We start from the raw sequence: 27913 nt of genomic DNA on the forward strand, positions 1-27913 counted from the left end.
TTGTTCCCTCATCAAGCACAAGCTTTGTCTCCTTGCTCTGAAAGTGCTCCAGAGCACTGTCCTGTCCTATGAGCCAAGTCCTACCACAAGATCAGCTAAAATCCAGGCTTTGCCAATTGCAACAGCCCCATCCCATTTTCTCCAGGAAGCCCTTTAGTGCACCAGTACATTGAGATGTTCAGAACCACTACCCCTAATGGTGCTATTTCTGTGCAGGGCATTAAAATAACTCTGTGGCCACTTGGGCCATAAACTCCCTGGCTTGTATACTCTCCCACCCTGCCATTAACAAGCAGGGAAAGTTTGCAATAAAAAGGTGCAATGTAACCCCCAACCATCCATCCAATATGCACCCAGCAGCCTTTAACCAGATAAGCAGGTGTGCAGAGCTCTGGAACAGAACTGCTATTAAAGCAGTGAGATTTCTGTGCCTCCTCTCACACTTACCTAATGATCTGTGTCCCAAACCCCAGGCCAGATAATCTGCTTGATCCAGCTATTGCAAGTAATCTTTTATCTGGGAAAACCCCTGTGGAGGGCATTTGACAACACCAGCACAAATAAACTTGTTTAAGTGAAACCCTAATGCACCATCAAAGTATATAGAATCTTAGACTTCTAGGAGAATTCATGTTGGAAGGCACTTTAGCAGGTTTATAGCCCAAATTCCTGCTCCGAGCAGGGACACTCATGAGACCAGATCAGTTTGCTCAGTGTTTTATCCTGTTTGGAGATGACACAACCTCTCTGAGAAGTCTGCTCCCATGTCCAATTGTCTTCATGCTGAAAACATTTTTGCCTTTTTCCTGTCAGAACCTCAGTGTTTCAACTTCAGAGTCCATTTAATCAAAATATATATTATTATTATTTTTAAAGTATTAATATTACATAATTATGCAGGGCTTTTCACTCAGCTTTGCCTTCAAAACTTATGGGGTGGATAAATCTGTTAGCTCATCTTAAAAGTACACCAGCTGTTGCTTGTTTAATGTCTTGGGGAGCAACTAATATACCTTCAGAGCTATTCTATAACCAGATATGATATCTTGCATTTATATGTTCTTTACAGCAGCATAGATCCCCCATGCACTTAAACATATATCAAATAACTCTGCACTAACCAGTGGTTGCTTCTTTGGTGAAGCCTGGCAGCTGTTTAAGCACAAGCAGAAAATAAGGAAAAAGTAGCTCAGGATAAGACTTGGGAAGCACTGCAGGAATGTGGCTTTTCTTCTGCATTGATATTTCACTAGGAAGAGTCGTTGTCAGCATTTCTGTCAGAAAAGGTTGCCTGGAAAGAAACTCCTAATTCATTCCAGTACACCTAAATAGCACAGCTCAGCAACTTCAAGTGATGCTACTAGAAACTCTTGGTTTCTCAATGTGATTGGAAGCAGAAAAATTGCTTTTAGTTGATGAAATCTGTATTTAGAGACCTCATAGAAAGTTCCTGTAATTAAAAAATTTCTTTATTCTATTTAAAGTTCTGATCTATGACACATCACTAAACTAAACAAGGGCTACATGACAAATCAAAATACAGTGAAGCAAACCCTGCTTCTTGAATAGGGGTCTGACATGATATCCCTTGCAGTATGCCTCAGGACATCTTCATTGGCCAGAGTGATGAAGAACGCAGCCCTGCACCACTTCAAAAGCAGTCACATCTCTGGACATGGTCAGAGCTAAAATGTTTTAACCTGCTAATGACCCATCAGCAGCAAGTGGTGTTCTTTGCTCCAGAGGGTGTTCAAATTCTTGTCTTGCAAACATGACTTCCCAGTGCTTGCTAAGTTATCTCAGCCTCTGCTAAAGGAAAAGAATAAGTACAGCAAATGGTAAACTAACCTCAAGCTCTGTGTCACATTCACATTGTCTGGATAAGTTACAACAACAAAGAAGGTATTTTTTGCCCTCTAGGACTGTTGAATTCCACTGATTATAGCTCATGTTTTCTGGCAAGGTATTCAGCTGCTATTAAGCACTTTGATAAGAAACAATGTTCTACAACTCATCAGTACCTTTCTATACCATCCCTAGACAGTGTGCTGGAAGAGGAAATCAGTGTAACAGGTTTGGATGGGTTTTTTTGGTTTTATGGACAATTCATCACAATGAGGCAGAACAAGAAATGAAAACAATGAACATGCATAAATAACACAGAGAATCAGCCTGGTGACAAGATGACCAGAGAGGCTTCAATGATTGTGCTTTGACATTTCAGATTAATTTCTCTCCAAGGGTGGAAGAAACAACTTTGTCTTCAGAGCAATTTGCAGTACTCACTAAATAATACAATAATATCAGCACATTGCCAATATCTTTCAGGAGTGAACCCATTTTCCCCACCAAACTCACACTACACTGACTGTGAGAGAGAATCTCCATAGTCCACGGCCAGAGGAATGCTCTGGCCAACCTTCAGAGGGCTGGGCCATTGGTTAAAGCAACAGAGTGATGCAAAAGTCAGGTGCCCCCAAAACCCTGGTGCCTGGGAGATGAGACCTACCCATGCTTATTCAAGATGCTTTGACCCTCCTGCCACGACTGAAGTGGTGTGAAATGTTCACAAAAATCGTTGCAAAATAATCCACATTCCTAAAGAACAAAGATCCATGTGGTACCTGCCAGAAACTCCGCCTTACTCTCATAAATAGCAGCCATTTGGCTTTTTTCCCCCTCCTTGAAAAAAGCAAAACTGCAAATATATACTTTTGTGCCCAGATGAAAAGAGTAATTATAATAATATTAGTAAATGGATACGCTACACTGAGCACAGAAGGAAAAGTGTTTATTGCTGATAAGACTAATGCACCAATCCAGCAGTGACCTCCAGACAATGATTTCAGGGAAGTTCCCTGCTGCACAGCATCCCAGACTTGTGATCCTGAAAACAACCTGCAAAGAGCTGAAGCCAGTGACAAGGAAACCATAAAATGCCAGTAGCCTTTATAAGGATATTTAGGGGTGATTCCAAATATTCATTGCAGTACATTTAAATAGCAGATTTGCATCTTCAGTTTAAAAGTTTGCAGTTCTTCTCTGTCTCCTATAAATGATTTTTTTTTTCTTCTCTGCTTGATACAGATTAGTTTCACAAATAAAAGAGTTCCTTATTACCAAAGTTAAATCATATAAAATCAGGAACACAGAAAATATTTCAGTAGGCAATAAGCTAATTCTGCTAATGCCCCATGAATGAAATGCTATCTGTCAATTAGGGAAGAAATACTTCTTTTTAATGCCAGAGAGCAGAATTAATGCCACAGCCCAATTTCTATCACACAATGTAATAACACAATTATGAAGCTGAGAAAATCCTAAAACTTATTTTGCTTGGCTTCCAGCCTGACAATTTTCAGAGCTGCATGCAATGCATGGATTTGTTTCCCATTAAAAAATTATTTGTTAAGCTCCATTCATTCAAGATGCAGGAAGAGACAACTCAATGGTTTATCAATTTAATCTGAACATCACTTGACTTTTCTGCTTGGCCTGCACTTGCATTACAGTTTCCCTAAGTAGTTTCAACAACCCATATTGAAACAGAGTTTTGTACCAGATGACAATGAATTACTGCCAAGTCTCTCATGCCAAACATGGTACTCCCACACCCTCCCCTCCACAGCTGGGCTGCCCTTGGACATTTCCTGAGCAGCATCACACCAAGGTGATCCAGTCTGTGCCCTGCAGATCCACTTCATCTAGCACAAAGGAGGAGATTCAGCTCCAAACTGGAACACCTAAAGATAAATGTGGCTACATGTACACTAGGCATCTTCAGTCAGGAATGATCTAGGGCTGACTTTGCTGCCATCAGAAGTAACCAGGAGATCCCATGTGAGCTTCAGGCACTGCAGCAGATCAGCCTGAGTCTCTCCTAGGACCATATTTTGCAGATCCATCCAAACACCTTGAGTATTTGAAAGTATTTCAGGTGTTATAAAAGCAAGCCTTGCCCTTCACCTTGACTTAAACCCATGCAGAAGCACAGAGGATCAGAGCTTTTCAGCTAAAGAATGAATCCAAACTGCACCTGGCAATGCCCATTTTCCTTGCAGCAAAGTGTAAGATTCATTAAACCTCATAGGACTGTGTTCATATTCATACACACACATGAGAGAGAGAGACAAGGAGAGAAAAGGAAGGGGCTTATGCTGTAAGCTAGTCACATTCAGAGCTGGCTCAGCATTTGGAACTCTTCGAGACTGAAGTCTGTATGGCTCTGGAATGCTGCCTCACTCCATTGAAAGATGGGGTCTTTTGGAAAACCAGAAATTAGATATAGATTCATAATATGGCTAAAATTGTGGGAATGTTGGAGTACAAGGATTGGGCCAGGCCTGTTTCCCAGTATTATAAAAATATTAAAGACAGAATTCATAAATGGAAAAATCTGTTCAATGAAGTGCATAGAAAATGAGTAATAATAAATCAGCTGCTGTATCTGCTCAAATGTTTTCCAAAGTTGCTCAGTTTATCTCCATTTTGGCTGCTGTGCTGCCCCATTGAGTATGATTTGTGATTAAAGCTCCTTGTGGTATTTGTCTTCAGGCCAACACTTCTGGTGTGGCCCTTTAGAGTACAGCTTATTTTCACTGACACATGGACCCCAACACTGGCTTAAACCAAACAGCAAAGCCTTTGACTGGAGGAGCAGGGTGGGTCCAGGCCATGTTGGGATTTCAGGGCACAGTCTGGGATAAGGACAGAAGCAGGACCTGTGAGGCAAACCAGGGTTGGCACAGCTCTGGAATGGCTGGACAGGGCCAAAGGGATGGGAATGGGGACCATGGCTGGGCAGGGAAGGGTGGGGCTGTTGCAGAGGTGCAGACCAGCATCCTCCAGCACTGAGGTAGGACCAGTCCCTACCTGGACCTCTGTTCAGCTGCCTACACACAGGGATCTTGGATAAGGGAGCTGCCATGGAACACATGAGATATCTCAAACTGCTAGCAGCTGTGATAGAGGAGCAAGAGTGAAAAGGCTGATAAAGACCAGGAGCAATTCCCTGTAGTATCAGGTGCCTCTCAGGAGCTGTGTATGGGCTCCTGAAGAGATAGTCTGACAACATATTCAGTTGAATAACTCAGTTCAGCAGAGTGCCTAATTTAAAGTATACAGAATCATTGGTTCTTGGAGAAGGAATGACCCCTGGGACCAGAATGAGGTGACACCTCAGCACAGCTGAACAAGCAGGGTCAGAGGAAAAGGTGTTTAGCAAAAGACAATGCATGGCTATTCCATTTAAGGAGGCCTGATGTATAACAGACATGGGTGGAGGTCAGAAGAGAGGCAACATGAAGACAGAAGTAGGTAAAACCAGTAGGTGCAACACCCGTGATGCTGAGATGAGGGGGGAGAAACATCAGGAGATATCCAAAGAATTTTACCAGTGGCAGCCAAAAATCTCCGGAGTTAATATAAAGGCACAAAAGCTCTGGCAGCAGAAATTTAAGTTGTTCTTTCTTTTTCCCTTTCTCCAAGACTCCCTTGGATTTTCCTCAGTAAATCAGAGTGAGGGCTTGCTAACTGCTCAGTACACATCCACAGTCATTAATGGTGTCTTGGTATCTTTCATTAACTCTTCTGAGATGGAAATGCTCTCCAAATGTAGTATCCAACCACTGACTGGTGGATGATCTTTACTAGCAGTTCTTTTTTTGTTTCTCTTCTGGTTTGCCTTTATTTGGCCTAATTAATATTCAATCTGTGGAGTTCATTTTCCACTTACAAAAAAAATGAAGCAGAAATCAGAGAAAAGAAGTATTTTCTTATTTATTCATTGATGGATCTTCAAATGTGCAAGTCCTACTATTTCAGGTGAGAGATTGCTCATCTATTAGTACTTAATAGAGGGGGTAAACTACCAGCAATTCTGGGTCCATTGCAAGATGCTGCATGGACACAAACCACAAACTTTTTTTTTTTTTTTAAATTAAGGATTCATTGTCCAAGCATTGGCATAGCTCTGATGCACCATGGTGGAATTGAGCAGCTTGTTTGTAAATTTTCCATCAAACCAACTCACCTCATCTTCACATGTTCATAGGCTAAAGTGTCTAGAAAAATTTGGCCAGATTTGGGCATCAGGTAACATTAGCCCTATCTAAACACTGCTCTGGATGTTTTAGTCCTTGCCTGATGCAGGGCCAGCAGCATGGATGCTCTCTGGACCCATGGCACTGACCCAAGCAGGCTTGCTGCCCCGACACTTTGGATAACACCAGAAAGTGGCCCCAGGGCTCCATTCTTCCCTCCTGCATCCCAATCCTGGATCAGGGAAGCAGAGTTTTCAGTTTTCTCAAGCAGCAGGAAGACCTGATCCCCAGGATCCCAGCCCCTGGCAAACAGACTCTGGCTGCAGCAGCAGGGCCACATCCCTCCCCTGCAGAAAGCTCAGCTTGGTGCTGCATGGGCCTGGATGCTGGGCAAGGGTCCAAATCTTCAGGGTGGTGTTTGAGTGCATTGAACACTTTCTGCCTCTGAAATCCCTTTATTTTCTCCCTCCATACCTTCTAAATTTTGCCGCTAATGAGGCTGGGACCCTACACACAATAGTCTTAGTCCCACACTATCTCAATTAATATTTTCCAACCTACACACTCCATAGACCAAGAACTCTGTGAAAGAAAGAATATACAACAGGGTATAATCTTTTTCTGCTAACTATCCCTATCCCAAAATGGATTAGTTCTCCTTTATTATTGGTCCTTTGTCAGCTAGCCCAGCAAATGATAGCTGTATTACTGTGAGTTTAAATTATGTATGTCTATCCTAATAAGGGAAAACATGATTTCTATTTTGTAACACACGATCTTGTGGACTTCAAGCCTGCTATGTCTCTGCACTTGGCCATAATTCTCAAACTGACTAGTTTTATTACAAATCTAAATTAGTCAAATCTCATCAAGTTCTGGGCTCTCACTGTGCCACATGCATTTTACAGATCTTATTTACTTGCTAGTCACATTTCTATGGGCTAATCATGAGGATATCCTCTGATCAAAGCACATGCTGTTTTTCCAGGTAACAAAGCATTGCAATGCTAAACAAAATTCTATCAGTCCAAACATACTTCCTAGGAGAATGCCTCCTGCATCATCCAAAGGCTGGCAATATCAGCACTGAGCTGGTGCTTCCTACACATTTAAGAGGTTGGCTCTCTCAAAGAGACTGTTCTTACTCTACTAAAATATGGAAAATGCCGCCAGCAATGTCTGAGTTGGAAGATTAGTACATTTTAAATTATTTAATGACTATGGTTTAATCTGTGGAAATTTCTAGACAAACAGGCAGTGCGTGTATAATGCTTTATTGATCTAAGCACACAGACCTAAACATTTGGGTTGAACCAACTACTTTTAGCCTCACCATTTTTAGAGGAAAAGTAATAGATGAGTGGATATGAAAGCAGGGATACTATCAGAACTTTGGAGGTACTTATGAGCTGAGTAAAGTCCTGAACTATTGTTGTTGAATCTCATTTCTTTTTGGTACCTTGTAATTGAATGATTGCAAAGGTTTACAGTAACCAATATATTCTAGCACAATACAAGACTATAAAGCTGCTTTATTTTCCTGCCAATTATGTGGTGAGAAATATATGGCTGACATGTCTTGCCACATAGGGGGGAAAAATCATTTCCCAATTATCTTTGTATATTTTTGGCTAAGAAGTTTTCTCATGAGTCACAAATCATTTTCTCATGGCACCAGTAGCCTTATTACATATGCAACTAATTTCACTCTGTAATCTAAAGCAGCAACAAAATGAAAAATTTTGATATCTCTCCTGGCATTCAGTTATGAGAAGCTGCAATGATTTTCCTTTGTCTGTGAATAGCAGTAGGTAAAAAGGATCTCAAAAGCAGGAATACTATTGTGCTTTCAGTTGGCAATAAGGAATATAATGGACAGCATATACAATGGTTCTGGCCTCAGCACATCAGTCATCATTGACTAATTTCTGTCAGAGGTTCAAAACAATGCCAGCTCAAAATCCATTTTCAAAGAACTCTTCTTTTACTTATTTATCACATGGAATTAATATTAGCCTCACCCTATTCTCAGTAAGATCAAGAGAAAGTTCTAAATTGATTACAGCAAAGGAGAAATTAAAGATTCCTTTTTCATTTGCTGACCCTTGAAAAAGAGACAATCCTAGTAACCACATTAAATGGAAGCCAACATAACTACTTGGCAATCAACAACATGATAAATATGTTTCATTTTGATGAACATTAGAAAATCTAAACGGAATAATGCTTGCTTGCTTGCTTCCTTTCAGTTTGTCTGTCTCCACCAAAGAAGCAATGTAGCTGTTCTCTGTGAGATATCATCCATTGTGAAAGAATGATGCTTATCATTGCATATACAGTTCTAGAAATAAAACCACTTGACAACAGAGCTTGTGTTACTAACTGGTGGTTTTAATGTTGAAGTCTTTGTCATGAGAGTGTCTTGAGTTGCTGCTCTTTCATGGTCTGATGGTTTGGATCCTTCCTGCCATAAGGAGATGTCTGATTCAGGCTAAATAAAAAATAAAATTAAAAAATAAAAATAAAAAAAAAACCAGCCAAACCCCTGACCATGACAAAAGCACTTCATAGTGATAAACCAGTCACAGGTATGTTGAATTTACTGTACTAAACTTTCAAATATAGAGTTTTGAGACAAAGGCAAATTACTGTAAAATCTTGGAAAACCTCTCACTGCAGCCTGAAAATGAAAAAGCAGCATGACTATTTCACCATGCAAATTGCTCCAAAGATTTACCTCATGGCATGAACCTAAGCAGGAATAACTCATCTCAAGCCTTCCAAGTCTTTAAACATCTCAATACACTCTTCTTTCAGCAGAAACCTTTGAATGGATCAGTGATAAATACTTTCAGCTCCACTTCTTTGATGCTACAGAAGACTAGAAATTTAGTGCCTCAGATATGTGCAGGGTGGAGGGTAGGCTCCAGGAAAGTGAGAGAGAGCCCTGCCTTGTCAAATTACACTACATTGCACAGAAGGCCACAGCCTCAGCTCTCAGCCCTACACCCAGTGCCTCCATCAGCCTCCAGCTACACTTCCATGAATCAGAAGTGACCCACAGGACACACCAAGTGAGTTCTCCACATTGTCTTTCTTGCATGTCTGTCAGCTGTTTTAGCAAGGATCTGCGATGGCTGATAAATTAATTAGGTGCAGACCCTCCACAATCCCTCTTGAGTTTCTGCTGACCCAACAAGGGCAGAGTTGCACAGAGATGTACACATGTTCATCTACCTGAAACCAAGGCTTCAGCATGACCATGGCTCTTGAGAACACCCTGATTTTAACAATTTTTCTTCTTTTAAAATGGATAATTTTTAAGCCTTCCATTTTTGAGACCAAAAACCCTTCCATGTTAGCATCTAAAAAGACTGCACAATCACCAGCACCATCAGTTCTTTACTCTCTCCTGCCCAGGTCAGCAAAGCCAGCAGCAGGGACCTACCAGAGAGGACAGTACTGAAGTACTGAGACAGTCCATCTGCAAGGGAAGTGTTTTGCTGTAAAATCAGGCAAGACCAGTCCTAGCAAATGAGCTAGGACTGTGTCAGTACCAACCTGTACTAATGCCAAGAGGTTCTGCAGATCTGGGGGGTTGGTAGGATTACAAGCCCCATCCCAAAATCACTAATGACTTGCTTGTTTTTAGTGGTGAAGAATGAATCTGTCTGTACATCTGTGATTGCTAAGTCCCAGTTCTTCTGCAAACCAGCACACTTCCAGGAAAAAAACACCCAAAACCAAAACAAAAAAAAAAAAAAAAAAAAAAAAGGAGAGTTCACTCTTGCTGCTTGAAAGTGTTTTAGCTCTGCCAGTTTTCTTGCAAAGTAAAGGCTGCTAAAGGTTCTCCAAGCTCACCTGGCTTCCAGACGCTGGTGAATTTCAAGCAAGAATATGCTGCAAATCAGGGAGTTGTCTTATCGAGCATCCACCCAAATTCACCTCATAGCACTTACAGTCACTAATGGCTCAGTCCCAAGCAGTGACAGAGCTGAGGGCCTGTTTCATCTTAACCAACTCACACTGACTAGCTTTAACTACCTCGTATGGATTGACCTCACAGCTCTGCAACTGCACTTCTTCTGCCAAGTTTGGTCGTTTCAATGTTTTTCTTTCAAGTGTCTCAAGAGCACAGTTCATACAACTCCATATAAATCTCAAAATTTACAGCATGTCTAAGTTATACACAAGATGGTCAGGAAATTATGTCTAATAGAAAACTGTCAGCACCAGATTATGAGAGAAGTGTGTGGGACAGGTAACGATAAGGCAGAAGAGAAATACAAAGACCTGCAGGAAAACAAAAGAAGAAGCAGTGAGTCTGGGTACTGAGGCCTGGCATTTTTGCCAGCTTAATCACATAACTGCATATCACACTTTTACAGCACTTTACTTTTGGCAAAAGCAATTTTACTGACATCAAAATATATATTTATTTGCCCCAGAAACTTAGAAAAACTGCACAAACCCTAATCCTGTTTTGTTGATAGAATCTTCCTCTAAATCCAGAGTGTACTAAATCAGCCACCCCACCAGTCCTTCCCTGATGCAGTGATGGGGTCTGAATGCCAGCAGGGAGAAGAGCAGGACCTGTGTGAAGGCACTGCCCAACATCCTCCCCCCAGAACGCCCCAGCATGTTCAGTCTGGGTTTGGCTGTGGCTGAGGGCATGGCAGGTGGGAATGGCTGTGGTGGATTCGTGCTGAGCACAAGGGAGATGTGCTGGAGCCTCCCTCCCTCTCCCCCTTCACAGCCCCTGCACCGCTGCCCAGAGCACCCTCCTCTTCTTCGGTTGCGGTTCCCAGCTGAGATCATTTCTCTGACTTGCCAAGATGGACAGAAAGGAGGTTTGGTTTCAATAGCATGGCAGACAGGAAGGACATTGCCCAGAGGATGTATTTCTGGCAACCTTTGACACCTTCCCCTTTTAACCTGGATAAGAGGGAGAACAAGAGGAGTAAGTGGCTGCGCAGAGAAGCCTTTGCTGCAGGAGGAAACTTGCCAGTGACAGAAGAGCGAGAAAGGGACAGATAAGAGCCTGGAAATTCAGAAAAGCACGGCAAGAGGGACACAAAAAACACCAGCACAAACAGCTGCTGCCTTAAAGTCCAGCTGCCTGCTCCCCTCCTGTCCTGCTTGCTCAGGTGGCTGCTCATTAAACCCAGAGTGTTTTGTTCCTGGCCTCCTTCAGAGAAACTGTTTCCAAACATGATCCTGTGCTAAGGGAAAGCCCTGAGCAGTCCTGCAGGACCAGGACAAATGGTCACAGCTTTCTGCAGCCAAACTGGTTGTGCAGCCCAGGCAGTGATAAAAATTTGTTCCTCTGCTAAACACATGTGTAGTTAGAAGATGTTCAAGGCTGGGTTTTAGTAGAGCCAGTGGTGCATAAAGTTAAACCACACTCATGTGCTTAGCTTTTGTTTTTCCCCTCCAAGTTAGGAGAAAAAAAAATAAAAAAGAGAAACTCAGCTTTTTAATATAGATTTTGTCTCATCCTGCCTTAGTATGTAGTTCCCCAGGAAGAAAATTTATTCAGTTGACTTGAAGCTAATCAGCAGTGTTTTGAAGTTAAAGCAGCTTTTGTTACTCAGTCTTGTTCTGGGGGGAGGAACAGTTAATCCTATGCTTTTTCCACTATGAGACCAAAACACATCAGATACTGTCTTTTTCCCTTCAGCTTTTTTTTTTCCCCTTTGCCTTTTTTTCCAAAGGTCTGGGATAGAATATCCACATCCCCATCCCTCTGAGCATTTTTCTAATAGGTTGCAAACACTCAGTGAAGAGCAGTGATTTTTTTATTCCCATCCCCTCAGTCAGCTGAATCAGAAACCATGTTCTGCTGTCATGTGGCAGAAAGGAGCAGTGTCAGGGAGCCACAGCAGAGAGGTCACTGATAAAATGGACCTGGAAAATTAAATATGCACTGCCCAGAAAAGGATGCCCTCTGAGTAACAGCCAAGGTTTTTCTTTGGCTTGCAGCTACTTTAGCTATTATTTTTGAGATATTAAAGCCTAAAAAAAACGGTTCTGGAATGAGATCCCAGGTGTTAGATTTTCTCTGGGCTTTTCCAGGTCGGTCACAATGAATGGTGACTCAAGTCCTTAATACAAATACTAGCAAGGAGAAAATACTACTTTTCATTCAGCGCTGGTATACTTGACCCCAGACACTTTTCCGCAGCTGATAAATTAGAGCTTTTATTTGCATTTGGGTCCCTCTAGTGGAAAAAGAAAGAAGCCCGAGGATGGCTGCAAGGCTTGGACGGGACGTGTTGCATTACAGAACCTCGCGATCTGCGGCCAGCAGCGTTTCTGCACCTTTGCTTCACCATTTAACACAAGGTCACACCGAGGCTTGGTCACATTAAGCTGTTGTGATAGAAGCCAAACATCAGCCCTCCATGCTCCGGTGGGAGGTTTCTCCTCCCAGCCTCCAGGACATGCCAGGATATTTATCCCACTTCTCTTACAACTCTCAGAATCCTTTTTTATAAAGTGTATTACCACTCTCTATAGTACCTGAACGGAGTCTGTAGCGAGGTGGGGGTCAGCCTCTTGTCTCAAGTAGCAAGCAATAGAGTGAGAGGGAATGGCCTCCAGTTGCACCAAGAAAAGTTTAGAACTAGGTATTATCTCACTGAAAGGGTGGTCCAAGCATTGGAACAGGCTGTCCAGGGAAGCTTAGAAGTAGGTATTAAATTCCTGTAGGTATTTAAAAGACATGTGGATATGGCACTTGGAGACATGGCAAGAGACACAAGACTTGAGCCAGAACAAGAGAAATTCTAGAGACACAAGGGGAAAATATTTCACTGTGAGCACAGTTCAGCAGTGGAGAAAGTGTCTGGAGAGGGTGGGGGATCTCCAGCACTGGTGATATTAAAGACTTGGTTGGACAAGGCCCTGAGCAACATGCTCTGATTTCAAATTCAACTCTGCTTGGAAGAAGAGATTGGGCCAGGTGAGTCTAGAGGTTTCTCCCAATCCAAATTATTCTGTTTGTATTTCTTGCCCACTGAATAACTCATCTGGACCCTGGCTTTGGTGAAGATGATTTTGAAAAGGAGTAGTGACTATAAGAGAAAATAGCCAAATAGAGTAACCCAACACATGAGACTGTGGAACAGAAAGGGTATCTGAAAGACAGGTGTCAGTCCTCATCTGTCCTGCCTAGCTTCAGATACCTGCATTAGGACTATGGTCATCCACTCCCAACCCATTCTGAATGAACCTTCTGTCTCTCCATCACTGAAGAAAGAAGCTGAAGCACATAAGAATTCAGTAACACATTTTCATCAGCAATTCAGCAGCTCTGGAGAAAAATTTTTATGTAATTCAAATTCAAAGCACTCCACTCTTCAGATAGGTAGAATGGATTGGGTATGAAGAAACATTAAAGGTCATCTAGTTTGTGTTTTAAGCTAATTCTGCTCACTGAAAACTTGTTATGTGACTCTGATTCCTTCAGCTTCATGGTAAGGGGTGGAAGGCAGCATATGGACCTTGCTGGTAACCACACATGTTATTGGCTTCAAACATTGTTGTGAGCCTCAGTTAAATAGAGAAGCACAACTACATGATGTCCATCCCTGATTTCTCAGCAGCTGTTTGCCCTTGTGGGAGCTCCCCACAGCTGTGTCCCAGCACACCTACTCCACAGTGGCTGTCTTCTTGCTTACCTCCTGCCCACAGCTGGCATACAACAGGTTCACAGTTGTCAGGACAGCTTTGCATTCTCATCCTGGGTATCTTCCTTGGCAGGATTCCCCAGCCCAAGGTTTTGCTGTCTGGCAGAAACCAGTTCATTCCTCAACCTCTGCCACTGCCCATCTCTGTGGGATCACTGCTTTTTCCCATGGTGGTGAGTGAGCCAGAAAAGCTCAGCAGCCTCTGCTCCTTCCAGGGAATTACTTACCCACCCTTCCCTGTGTACAAGAGTCTGGCTGGGAGTGTTCCTGGCAGAAAACTCCTGGGCAAAGGAGACAACTGGCATGGTGGAGCTGTGCAATGAGTCCTTGTGGCCCAGGGATGGTATCTGATATGACAAAGTATAAAGGATATTCACGTTTAACAGTGCCAAATTCTGCCAAAGGAACTCTCAGGCCAGGGTGCTGATGCCGTGCTAAGCACCTTGACCTGCTCTCAGCTACCCCTTACTGACCAAAACACCACCCCCAGCCAGCAAAAACCAAAATGCCACACTGGGGAGCTGTAGAAATGCCTTAGCTTGGCTGGGACTTCAACCACATTGGCAGGAAACTCTTCCATGCAGAGCTGTCTATTACAGTGAGATGTGGAAATAATTACCAACAATAAAGGTTTCAGGACTGTCTTACACCAGGTTCCACAAGGGGTGTCCACAAGATTATAAAATATATATCACTCATTACTACAGGTCTGCTTTTAGTAAAAGCTGAAAGGCTGGTCTACATAACAACCTCAGAGGGCAGGTAAAGCAACAAATAATTAAATTAAGAAAAAAATTACCATTTCACCAAATTTGGCTATAATTTCTGAGAACAAATTAGGCAAATCATGATCCTAAAGTCACTTTATTGTGCTTTTGGGTGCTTGTTCCCAATGTTAGAAATAGCCAAGTTTCAGAAAAACAATTTTATAAAACTTTTATGTGAATAAAGCAATATTTAACCCCCAAATTTAGACTGCAACTGAATGAAATTTCCTTCCAAAAATCACAGTCCACAGAAACAGGAGAATTTATGAATTTCAGCCAAAGGGTTTTAAGTTTCAAGGAGTTTCAGTAAGAAAAGCAGGCCCTAGGGTGGAAAACTGTTTGGCAATACAAGCACACAACTGCTACCAGCTCCACCTATAACATGTTCAAATTAGTGTGTACTGCAGAGTCCCTAGTAAAAAGTAAATTAGTTAGCCCAAGACTTTCCACTATTATTTGCATTGATACTTACCATGAGAATAGCAATGTTTCATCTGTGAATAAAAACATCAAGTCTAAGCTTTTCTGGCACTACATATAACACTTGCATTTTCTCCCACATGTTAACATGGAGATCCACAGGCAACATGCCAAGAAGACTGAAGAAGCTAAATTCACTGTATAAATAATTCAGGATCAAAACCACTGGTGGTAAATCTGGAAAGTCACCATCTGACCTACCATATGTGGTTACTATGGAAATCACTTTCTCCTCTAACTTAATATACTCAGTAGTGGGAACCATTTCCTCACGATTCACGTGAATCTCGGGCGTGTGCTCAGCGCCAGGGAGAAGCTGTTTGTAGCACTGATGTTATAATACCTTGACAGCACTACAGGACTGGAAACTGCCACAAACTGGGCCTGAGCTAACCAGAGTGAAGCTGTATATGTTCTGCAAAAGCAAATCAGAAGAGGGCCTGGCACCCAGTACTGCTATGTGGTCATGTCAAATGCCAGTAATATCAGTCCCAAGTCAATAATAAAACTGTAGCTCACAATGAATAGGCACAGCTTGTTTCCAACACAGAGATGAGGTTCATGGCCACCTGTTTATAAAATTTGTTCTTGTTTGGATTAAAAAACAAGACCCTGTTAGTTCTACATCGTCTGCAGAAGCAATTTCACTTGTCTATGCCTGAAAATTTGAAGTACTTAATTTAGTCCCCTTGAATCCATCAAGGTGTTTTAACAGATGGGATATCCAGGTCATTACAGCATCAGTCAGGAAGAAAAGCAGTTCCCGGGCTCCAGAAGAGGGGCCTTACTTTGCCCAGATGTGGGGTGCACATTTCTGGTCCTTCCAGCAGCTGGCTGTAGAAATCTGTGTTTTGCACATTGCAAAGGGCTAGGAGGATTCACCCTGATATGAGCTGTGAATCTCCAGATGAGGTGGTGCTAGGGGGCTGTAACTTTCAAAGAACCACACTGCTCTTGAATGACAGCAGCTGTGATTCTTACTATCTTTTAATATAGTTTAATAGTTACTATCTTTTAATAACTGCGGTTCATTATTATTTTATTTATTAAGATACCTCAGTTATAGCCATCATGGGGAGCAGTAGTGCCTTTTACAGTTACTGGGAGTTCCAGCACTGTTGAAGATCCTTCATGTCTAGATGTTATGAAATGTAACACACTTTTTTCCATAATTCAAAACCTTTTCCCCCAACAGACAGCCAGTTGTGTGTTGATAGACATTAAGAAGCTGTAATATTGGTCACTAGTTCTTTCCAGAGCCTGACCCAGCTCTGCAATGCAGAGACCATCACCGTCTAAGATTTATACCCCACTACCTGCAGTGCCAGTGTGCACTTTTCAGATACAGCCAAATGTGGGTGGATCACACCTGTTAAACCATTATCAGCAACATGCATCAAGGAGTAACAAAAACCTCTTCACTGTGGATAACAATGACAAAAAAGGTTCTGATTTGGTTTCATCTTAGCATTGCCCTTTCCCAAAGTGCAACACTCAGCACACTATATTTTGTACTCAGTGTGCAGATTCCCTGCACCTATCCTCAAAACAACATTTATTGAATCATAAAAAGGACACTGATTTCCACCAAAAATTTAATGGGTACGAGCCTGATTGTAAGAGGCAATGCAAGGCTCACACAGTCAAGCAGGAGAGCTCAAAACAGAGGACCCTGGAAAGGCACTTTGACCACAACTTCCACTCCTGGAGTAGGTTGGCTGCTCTGCATGCCCAGAGCACAGAGATGAATCTGGCCCCAAAGTGTTGTAAGTCTCCTAAGAGGAAATATGGCCCTTGCACCTTCAAACATGGGACAGCTCTACTGGGGACACAGCTGAGAGCTGCACCTCAGCAATTGTCTCAATCTGGCCAGATGTGTTAAATGGCTCTTTTGCTCAATCAGTCATTAGAAGGCTGTATAATTAATCAAGTGAAGAACATTGGAAACAGAAGCTTCAACCTTTCATCTATACTTGTGTTGAGGTATAATAGTCATAGAAGTAACATTTTTATTCTTCTAGGGCAGCTTAAGTCACAGGCTCTGCCCCAAGGGTGTGGGGGTGATCTCGACCTTGGACCCACCCCTCAGCCTGAGCAGATACTCACCCATTACTCACCAATAAGTGAGGTGCACCTCTGCAAGCTGAGATAGCCTGGCTGTCCTGCACCTCGGCCCCAAAGGCTCTGCCTTCCTACTTCATGTGGTGCATCTGGTCCTGCCTCATCCTCTGGATGCATTGGAATGCATGCAGGGAGAGCTACAGCCATGCATGCCAGGGGCATGCACAGCTAAACCACTGCCCAGACTGGCTCAAACCTGCAAACCCCAACCCCAGGCACACACAGCCCTGCTCTTTGCACTAGTGAGCTCCATCAGTCCAGCATTCCCATGGGAATGGCACTGCACTCCCAGCAGCCTGCTGGGCCATCTGTCTCAGCACTTTGCATGGCAGACATCTCCTTACCAGGCAGGCAGATAAACCTCTGGTAAATAAGTAAGCCCCAGCACCTTTCATTATCTTGCAATCACATACTATTAGGCTGAGTCTCCTTCCCTTGCTTAACTTTCATGTGAGAAATGCTGGGATGCTTAATTCTGAAAATGATGGATGATCTCTAAATGGGCAAAGAATCTCAATTTCCTCCCATACAATTAATATTGCCTGGCTTAGGCAGACCAGAGATACCCAGGAGCCCTGCACATAAAGGTCTCCTTTACTTCAGCCCACTGAAACTCAAAAGCCATCTCAACATGTCCAAAGTGAAAAAGAAACAGCTGAGAGGTTTTGCACCACATTTTATGGTCTTTATGGCATCCAAATCACATCTTGCATAAAGTAAAGGAATTTGTCTGATTAGCAATTAATGATGTCAGGCAAACTCTGAACTCACAGTTGTTGCTAGGTTATCTGTTTGCGTGACCATGTCTACTCATGCACAAGAATGCACAAGAAATTGCATTTTTAGGAACTCCAAATATTTTTACTTTCAAAAATAGTCCAGAGAAAGATTTTTTTGTTTTGTTTTACACAATGAGATCCAGGTTTCATCCACTGAAGCAAGAGAAATCTTTGGCTCTCAACCCAATTCATAGACAAAAGCATTCAGGCCTATAGTTTTCATAAACCAAAGAGAAATAATTATTTGGACTTAACATGGTTTTGTTTGTGTGTTTATTTGTTTGACTAAAACCAGGAATTTTTCTCCTCAGTTTTTATTTTGAAAATGAAGTGATTTCTTTTCAAGCAGTATTTCCAAAGGAATATTCCAACTGGCTTCAGCAACTCACATATTTGTCCAATAAAGAAAAGGAGAAATGTCACTGCAAGACACAAAAGCTCCAGAGTCAGACAAAGAGGGCTGATCATGAGGAGTGCATTTTGCTTCACTTTTTCCAAAAATCTTTTCCTCAGTAAATAATTCTGAGTTCTTGTTCATCTACTGATCTCAAATACCATTTCTGAGAAAAGCCTTTACATTTAAAATAAAAATTCACTCTTTTCACATGCTTTTCAGAAAAAGGTTGTACATACACTTCACATGCAAAATTATTTCTAGCCACCCACACTAGCTTCAGTAACCACATATTCCAATTTCCATAACCCATTTTCTTCCCCTCTCTTCTCGCTGAACTGTCAAATCCTTCATTGCACTGTAATCTCCTTTTCCATACAATTTCTTTTCAAGAACCTAATTTATTTTCAGGTGCTACAAAATAAATAATCATTTACAAAATTGATTATCAAAGCTAAAATCTGGGCTTGCTGCTGCTGACATTCTACTTGTAGTTCATATACTCAGACATGCACAAACATTAAGAAAAATAAGGAAAAGTTTGACACTAAAATACAAAACTCCTGGGATTTCAGAATTAAATACTGTTGAATTTTACATACTCCTAAGGCTATGTTCATACTTGCAGTAAAGATTCTCTCTGTTCTCAAAAAGAAGCAGCCAAGTTGCAGTTTCCATCCCACAACTTCAACCTACCCAAAGCACCAGATATGACAGAGTCCTGCCCATGATTATCCAGCTGACTTAAACCCCATTTTCCTGTCTCTCAGACTCATACTGGCTTCTGACAGACAGGCTGAGGTACCTGTACTGAAATCCCTGTAAGAAGTTACACAGAGGACATCATGTGTGACATGCAACACCACAATAACAGACACAGCATGCTCCACTAGAAATGGAATTATTCATTCTTTTACTCAAATTTTCCATCTCTGTTCTTCAATAAAAATGAAATTGCTATAGAATCCCCACTGTGCTGCAGGCATGGTTCAGGAAGTTACAAGAGGGAACTGGAGAATGACAGTCCCCAAAAAAATTTGAAAAGGAGGATCCAGCCTTCATAGCAGCTGAAAACAGCTTTAAACCCTCCTTTAAAACAGTAATCAGGGTGTTTTTTTTAAAGTACCCCAGTCTGATATACCTCTGCTACTGTTTTCTTGCTTTGAATTCAGGATTAGGCTCTACAGGTGCATTCCAAAAGGTCTGCCAGGATATTCAGCCCAAGGGTACACTTACAGTACTAGCTGGTTAGTACAATCTCATTGAAGAATTTTGGGAACCAAAACAAAACAGGGCTTTTAATATTTTGCGCATTTTCATAAATCTGTTTATTCTGATAGCATTTGCCCTAGAAAGAAATTTTACACATTGTGAAGTTCATGAATTCTATTGGTCCTTTTGGAATGGCAGTTTTTATTTTCTTTCTCCTGAAATGGACTTTTGAACAACATTCTATTACAAAAGTTAGAAAACACTTAAATTCAGACCAAACACTTTTTCTCATTTATCTGCTTTCCTGGAATTTCACTTGGAAAGGGTAGTTTTTCTTTTCCAGTTCAGAAAGGAAAATGAGAGTTTCCTTGCAACAGAAGACCTAGTCTCCACCCATACTACATGCCACCAAATGTGCTTATAAATGCTGGGAAAGGATTTTCAAATTATAAAAACAAACTTTAAACGCTCAGAAGTTCACTTGTGTTACGCAGAGGAAACAGTGTTGTGGTCACTGTGATAGGCAGAGTCCCACACAGGAGCACATGGATCCCAGTGCCAGGTCTCTCCTGGTGCCTTGGCCCATTACAAGACTCCAAGGTTAACCAACATGTCAGAAAGTAACACCCAGCTCTCACAGAGTTAGGCATGAGAAGATTGATCACACCCAACACCGGCAGAAGAGGGTAGCAGCTTTTGCAAATAGGGAGATTTTATATGATGAAACTTCAACCTATCTCAGAAGGACATACTTCTGAAAGTCACTTTTATCATAGTCCTGGAAGTATATTTACTAGTGATATCACTTCTAAAACTAAATAGGATAGAAGGTTGAATTTGTTGCACAAATAAACCAATGAACTCACTGACACTGATGGTCTTCGGATCACACAGTGCTAAAACCCTGAGGTCTCAGTCTTCCCTAATAGTTGCCCTACTAAATGACATAACCGGAATTTTTTTTTTTCCATCCCCAAATAATTACAAAGAAGATGGAAATTCTCCACTGGGAGAAAATTAATGAGAGTGTAGTACACTGAGAGGGATGTTACCACAACCAAAACAAATGAATCATGGAATGACACTTTGAAGAATATCACATTTTATGACATGAGATTCCACATCATTCTGGAGTTTTTTTAGGACAACAAAAAGGTACCTGTGATGTCAGCAAACTTGTTCGGTATTTCCAGTCTGGGCTTGGGCTGCCAAGTATTCCTGGAGTGGTGATTTAATTTTGGCTGTGTCACTACTGCTATGTCAGCTGTACTGCTGCGAATGCAGCTCTCATGTGCTCCCAGCTGGGCTGTTGCTGTCCTTCAAAATCCTTGTCATGTGTGACACTACAAATGGACGAGTCAGCAAGGTAACAGTTGCACTAATAAATTCTAACTGCATGTATGGGGAAGATCGATAATGCATTACTGCAGACAGCCAAGTCTGGGACTAATGAAACTAAACAGCAGCCTGTATAAAAGGAGCTTTTTGCAGACTTCTGCTAACCAGGTGTGTAAATGTTTCCTGCTCCCGACCCTGGTAGAGTGGCTCAGTGAGGAAAGGCCATTGGTGGGTTCTTTGCCTGGGAGAGTGGGGCTTCTATCCAGCTGGGGATCTTCCTAAATCAGAGGAAATCTTATTTCTACCCCAGCAATTAAAAATAAAGACCAAACAGAACCACTTGTGACTTGATACACATAGAAATACTGAAGTGTGCCAGCTTTTCACTGAAGCAGGAGCACAGTAATTCTCCCTTGGTAGTTCCAGTGAGATGGAGCAGTTTCTATTCCCACAAGGACGTGAAGGGTCTCTGCAGCAACTATTTCCTTGGCTTGGGACTGTTTCTCCTCCAGAGCTTTACAAGCACACTGTGACTGTCCCTCAGGCCTCCAACTACATTTTGAAAGAAAAATGAGGAATAAAAAGATAGTGCTCGTTCTGAAAGACAAATATATACTGAGTCAAGCATAAAATTATAAATGGAGAAGCAGAATAGCACTGAAGAGAAAGCAGTTTGCCAACAAAACCAGTGAGAAGCAATGTAGATGGATACACAGACATCCCATAAAAGAGTCCCCTTTCATCTACTTAATAGCTCTTTCCCTGCAGGGGCATGTGAAAACTTAACCACTGGCCATGCAGTAAGCTGACACTCATTTTTTAGCTCACACAAATCATCTGACATCCTTAAGCTCCCTGGTGGGTGAAATGGAGCTGGGTTGGGAATCCCTCAGAGACAAGACCTCAAGACCCCATCCCAGCAGCTCATGTTGCAGCCTGTCATCGATAGAGGGGTCTAGGCCACCCAGACCATCCAGCCTAGCACTAAACCAGGACCTGCTGTCCCCCTGCCATGCCACGATGCAGACACAACCTCCTGAGGTCCCCTGGGGACAGATCTTCACCTTCCTGAGACTTCAGAATCTGTCCCATCTGATGGCAGATTGTGTGCTGCCATGCCCAGCTGAGCTGTTCTGTTTCCACATGCACAGCCCAGGTAGTGCTGCACACAGTTCAAATCTGCTTTGCCTTCATTAATCTTTTCCAGCAGCACAAAAACTACCAAGCAGCAGAAAACTGCCATATCAAAGTTTCTCTTCCAGTTTCTCTGGACACCGTCACTCAAAATGGTGTCCAGAAAGAAGGAACCAGAAGCAGCAGCCTCCAGCTCTCTCCTTTCCTGCAGCTCATGGGAACAGGAGGAAACACAGGACAGAAACCATCACATGATAAGCCAAGAGCAAGAAAATCAGTCATGCTTTCCTGATGAGGAAAAGGTGGGAGATGTCTCTAGGATCTCTCTAGGATCTGTCTACACTGTCACTGACTGCTGGATCCTCCCCCTGCAGTTGGTGATTTCTCTTATTAGACTGGAGGGACAGTGACTTTCTCTCTGGATAATTTCAAGAATAATTTCCCTATCCCAGAATTGATTAAAATTAATGTACCTGGGGAGACCTGCAAAAGGTCTCTGGAACTACATGATGACAAATCCCCTCACTACTGCAGTCTGCTTTTGAACTAATCCTGGATGGTGGGACTTTCCTCTTGCTCATTGCAAGGGCTCAAGGAAGGTCTTTCACAAGCATAAATCAGAACAACTCACTAATTTCAGTTCCTGAGGAGAATTAGCTAGATGACCATTTTTAATCTGTCTAAGATTTCAGGGCAAAGAGAATTGCTTCAAAAGAGTCAGAGCAAAATCCATCATCCCTTCAGCACTACGAATATTTCTCTCTACTCTGTAATTTGGACTTTAGAAATTCCAGCAATATCAATCAGAGCAAACTGAGAGTCCCAAGCAATAATGAAATAAAACAAAATATTCAGTTTTACATCCAGCACAGATTTGTATATCACAATTAGGAATTTACATAATTCCTAACTGTGATTTACAAATTAGGAATTATGTAAAAAAATAAGTGGAACCTCTAAAAAACCCTGAGAAACTTTTGCATTTTGTAGTATCAGCAAAGCAGGAATAACCATCCTTCCCTCCACAGAAATTCACAAAGAGCTACAAACACCTACAATAAATCTAAGAATTGTGACCACATCTTAAACTGAATGTGTTGAAGGGGTTTTGTTGCAAATTCTAAGATATTATCAGTATTATTATATTTTATTATACTACTTATATAAACTTTATAATTTATACACTGTAATAGGCCTATTAGGTATATTAACTTCCATATGAGCTGTAGTCCAGTAAAGAATTTACAAAAGGAAAAACTTAATAAATTTTTATATTTTTCTGTATTTCAATAAAACAGCCAATATTGATTATTTTAACCTTGCTATTATGTGTTAAATGAAAAGACTGTGGAAACAATTTTGTGATCTTCTAGGAGTTGTAAGAAAAAAAGCTAGACTCTTCTATATGACAGGATAGCTGAAATAATAACCCCTGCCAACCCAATAATAGCACATGCCATCACCCAAAAGAGAAGCAAAAGGCAAAAGAGTTTTACTTGCTATTCTTCTGTAAATGTGCATATTTAAGCAACAAGAAGAGAGATCAAAGAAAACAGAAATGCAATGGATGCAACTTGAAAAAACATCACCAACCTGACAAGGTAAAAGAGAAAGCAGAAGTGCCAGGGAAAGGATGCACAGCTTGCAGAAAAAAATCAGTCTCTTGTCATCAAATCTCAGAATCACAAAGTGAATCAGAATGAGCCATAGAATGGCTTGGAAGGGACCTTAAAGATCATCTAGTTGCAACCCCCTTGCCATAGGCACACAAAGCTCAGACAAAATGGATTTTGGATGTTACTTAGAAGTTGCCCTGTCTGAGAAAGGATTACACTCCTTCCTCAGTTTCTCCTCTTCATGAGAGCCCACTGCCACTGCCCAGCACTTGCCTGGAGATCCCCATGTCCAGGCAGGTCCCCTGAATCCAGTGTGACCTTGAGGCCGTAGAATCCTTAGGAAAAGCTCAGACCATGGGGTGGAAGTGTTTTCAGGCTCAGCATTAAATTCCTGACAGCTTCCAGGGTACTTAATGTGAAAGAGCCCTGCTGAATTCCATTGTACTGCTCACATTTGTACTCTTGCTCACAGCTCCCCTGGATCTTACATGCTCATATCCTAATTTGACTAATCAATATCATCAGTGTGGTATGATGATTACAGAAGTATATGAAGAAAGTAGTGTAAGAAAAGAGAACTGGAAAAGTATACTGAAGTATACAAGCAACTACTGTAAAAAAATGATGAAAATAGCATGCTACTGTAAATTTTCAAGTCTAATGGCAGTAAAATGAAAGAAAATTTAACGTTTAACTCAATTATTATTCATTAAATATCAAGACTGTGACAGGACTTAGAAACCAACTCTGCTGGCCTTCACTGGGTTGTCTGGGGGCTCCAGCACCACCAAATACCTCAATTCAAAGAAATTCTACAGCTCAAAAACTCTTGCAGACTGCAGGGAGTGACTTTCCCAGAGAGGCTTCAGGAACCCAGGAGACCCAACAGTGAAGTAGAAGCAACACTGAAGTAGAAGCAATGCTGCATAAGAAGACTCCCAGCTCATCATTCTCTGACCTATTTGTGAAATTCCCCAATGAAGGAAGGTCCCCAGGCAGATTGTTTCACTATTCATACAGGGGTGTTTCATCCAAACCAACTGATACTGCAGGTTTGCAGCACCCCACATCAATTGCAGTGTGTCATGACTTGGCTAAACATGAATTTTGGCTAGAGATTTTATTATTAACACTATAAAAGTTAACATGAAAAACTTATCAGGTGAAACTATGTCAATATTCCAATTACATTAGTTTTGTTTTCCACACCCTTTTATTTAAGAAGTCATTGTTTACCTGTGTATTAATACTGTTAATTTGGAAGGTTTATCTGGAGATAATTAATTTATTAGAATTATTTATCAGAATTTATCAGAATTAATTTATTAACTTGCTTTCTTACTTCTATGTGTGCAGTGTCTGTTTCATTAGAGTCTCTCCACTAAACCACACCTTAATTTCAGGGTTCCAAATCATGTTAGACCCCACACAATCTTCTGTGGATCAAATGCAGATGATATTGGTCTTTTTTGTCTGCTGTGTGGCAAGCCAAAGTGACAAACAGACTACTGGGCCACATACAAATCACATTTTTATACTAAGCTATAATTGTGATATACAGAGGATCTCAATGGGCTGGTCAAAAATTGTCCTGGGGCTGCTCTCAGAGCAGTGGTCCATTAGCTCACTGTGACATCCCACTTTTAAGGGGAGGGGAGCATGCAAGATTGACAGATTCTCAAAAGGAACAACAAAACTCAGGATCCACATAAGCTTACAAAGTTCCATTAGTACATTATACACCCTTGGCATGGATATGTTAGTCTGTGATCTCCTGTCTAAGCACACAGCAGTAGGTTTTGGAAAATGGGGTAGGGTGAACGGGAAGAGAGAGAGAGAGAGAGAGAGAGAGGAAGCGGGTTAAAAAAGGGGGAGAGATAAAGAAAAGAAAGAGGGAAAAGAGATCAGCAGTTGTGGCTCCAGTTCAATCCAGCTGGGGTGTCCAGGGCCCTGGGGCACACACATGCAGCAAGTGCACTGGGCTTTGTGGGAGTGTCCTTGTAGAGACAAGTTTTCCCCGCCCTGGAAATAAGCTTTTCACTTTCTATGCAAAATAGTTACCATGTTCAATCTGTTTTTCCACACCTTTCTGGAAATGGGTTGGCAGGCTTTGGGATCTTTGGTGGTCTCTATCCCCCCTATAGTCCATGCCCTCTTCTCAACCTCATTCCTGTATTGGGAATGACTGCAGGCATCTCTCCAGTGGAATGGATATGTCAGCACTGCTACATTGCACTGAGCTCTCCAGGAGCCAGATCAAGGCCTTTTGTCCCAGAAAAGTGCTGCCCTATCTCCAGCCACATCCTGTTCTTTCTCACAGTGTGGTATTACCTACATCCCCTGCTTGTTAATACCAACAGCCCTTGGATGGGCCCACAGCCATTCAGCTATCAGTGTTTCAGACATACACATTAACTCCCTTATCTTCTAGGCTTCCACGCTCACTGTCCTGGCTTTTTTAGCACAGCAAGTCCCATGCACTTCAGAAGAAACCTTTTTAAACATCACATAATAGTCAGACATGGATTGCACTAAGCTCTGTGCTAAATCTCAGTTTTAAACCTAATTTTAATGACTGGATTATCCCAAAAGAGCAAGATTTAGTAATAAACCACTAAAATCTGAGAGAGGAAAAAAATGTAAAAACAGCTTTAATGTAGAAACTAATTTAGTAGTGATGGATAAAAACAGTATTAGCAAGAGATAGGTTGGCTCCAGCTGTCATTTTTTCTGATCTTAGATCCAGATCCAAACAAGCATTTGCATTACTAACTGCTCTGTAGATATGGAAGTCTCAGTAAATTCAGCAGGATCTCAGTACCCAAGTGGAAGCCAGCACAGCCTTGCTCCTTCTGTACCAGTTCATGGAAGCCTTATGTTCCACTTGGGCTTTTATGAATCCTGATTTAGAAACTATTCATGTGGGTACCCAATTTTAAACCTCAGCTGTACTGACTCCACTGCAGGCTGGCAGAGTCCAGTTCTGTATAACAACTGGATCCCAGAATCACAGGACAGCTGAGGTTGGAAGGGACCTCTGAGGGTCATCAGTCCAACACCCCTGCTCAACCAGGGCTACAAACAGTCCCTCTGTCTTCACTGAGAGCCCTTCCCAGGTATGAAGCTGACTAATCATACATACCTTTCCATGTAAGAGCCTCCAGCAGATCCTAAGGGAGGATTTCTGTTCTTACTGTAAGATGTTTAATTTAGAACGGACAAATAGTCTCGACTGTGGGAGTTTTTCAGTGAGTCACCTCCCAAGAATGACTGCAGGCATCTCTCCAGTGGAATGAATATGTCAGCACTGCTACACTGCACTGAGCTCTACTAGCAAACAGACACCTTCTGAAGCAAGACCAGTGTGAGGATGTCAATCCTACCTGACCCTAAATTGTAACCATTGGTAGCAGAGATTGGAAAATAGAGGTACCTGACTTTTGGAGTGGAATTCACCTCCAGATTCACTGGCACAAGTTTAGCTGCCCACATGTGCACTACTACTGCACTCACCTAGCAGTCTGCTCCAGGACTTGATTTTGTTGAACAAATGTAACTGTGCCATGTTTGATGTGCTCCAGGGCACCCAGGAGATCTACACAGGGGTGGATGACATGACACTGCACCCATGAGATGTCCAGTTCCACCAGGAGCAGTGTCAGAGGTGAAGCAAAGCTGATATCCCGTGGACCACACTGATTGATGCAGGCTGTCCTGATCCAGCCCCCCAACACAGGCACCTGGTGCCACCTAAGGTGCCTGTCTCCAGCTGCAGTTCCAAAAGTCTGCAGGTTTCCTTTTGGTCCTACACCATATCTGCCAGCCCCCTGCAGGTCTTGTCAAATGCAGCACAGCATCTCAAATGGCACATGGTGCATGTGTGGGGACAAATGATATCCCTTTATGTCACTGGAGAGAAGGTAACAGCTCACACCAGCTACTTTAGACAGGTTCTTTGTGATGACAAGAACTGCATAACAAACATGTCTGTTGCTATTTGTTGGGTATAAAGAGGGTCTGATGAGCTCAGATACAGATATTACTGCAATGCACATCTTCACCTGATCAGATGAGAAACACTTCAAGGAGCACGGTTCCTCATACTGCAGGGGTTTCCTGGGAGATTTTGTTCTTACTCTATAAAACAAAAAATGGTTATTTTTGCATGGCTGGTTCAAACTTTAATATTCTTAATCATAAAAAAGTTGTGAATACCTTTCAATCTGAAGAATGTTTTCTTACCAGTAAAAATAGAGCAGCTCATTTCAGGAGTGAAGGTCTTCAATTTTTTTCACAAAATACAGCATAAGAATTTACTAAATTAAGCTAGAATCATGGGT

At 41.9% G+C, this 27913-nt stretch overlaps 1 long non-coding RNA gene across 1 annotated transcript in view; it reads right to left on the minus strand.

Moving 5' to 3' along the window:
- Positions 1 to 26930, minus strand: part of LOC135284448 (uncharacterized) — a 53596-nt gene extending 26666 nt beyond the window's left edge. The window contains exon 1 of the long non-coding RNA XR_010349849.1: positions 26716 to 26930. This is a non-coding gene — a long non-coding RNA (uncharacterized LOC135284448). The remainder of the gene's footprint in view (positions 1 to 26715) is intronic.
- Between the last annotated feature and the right edge of the window lie 983 nt (positions 26931 to 27913).

This window comes from Passer domesticus, chromosome 1, assembly GCF_036417665.1.
Source record: "Passer domesticus isolate bPasDom1 chromosome 1, bPasDom1.hap1, whole genome shotgun sequence".
Taxonomy (NCBI): domain Eukaryota; kingdom Metazoa; phylum Chordata; class Aves; order Passeriformes; family Passeridae; genus Passer; species Passer domesticus.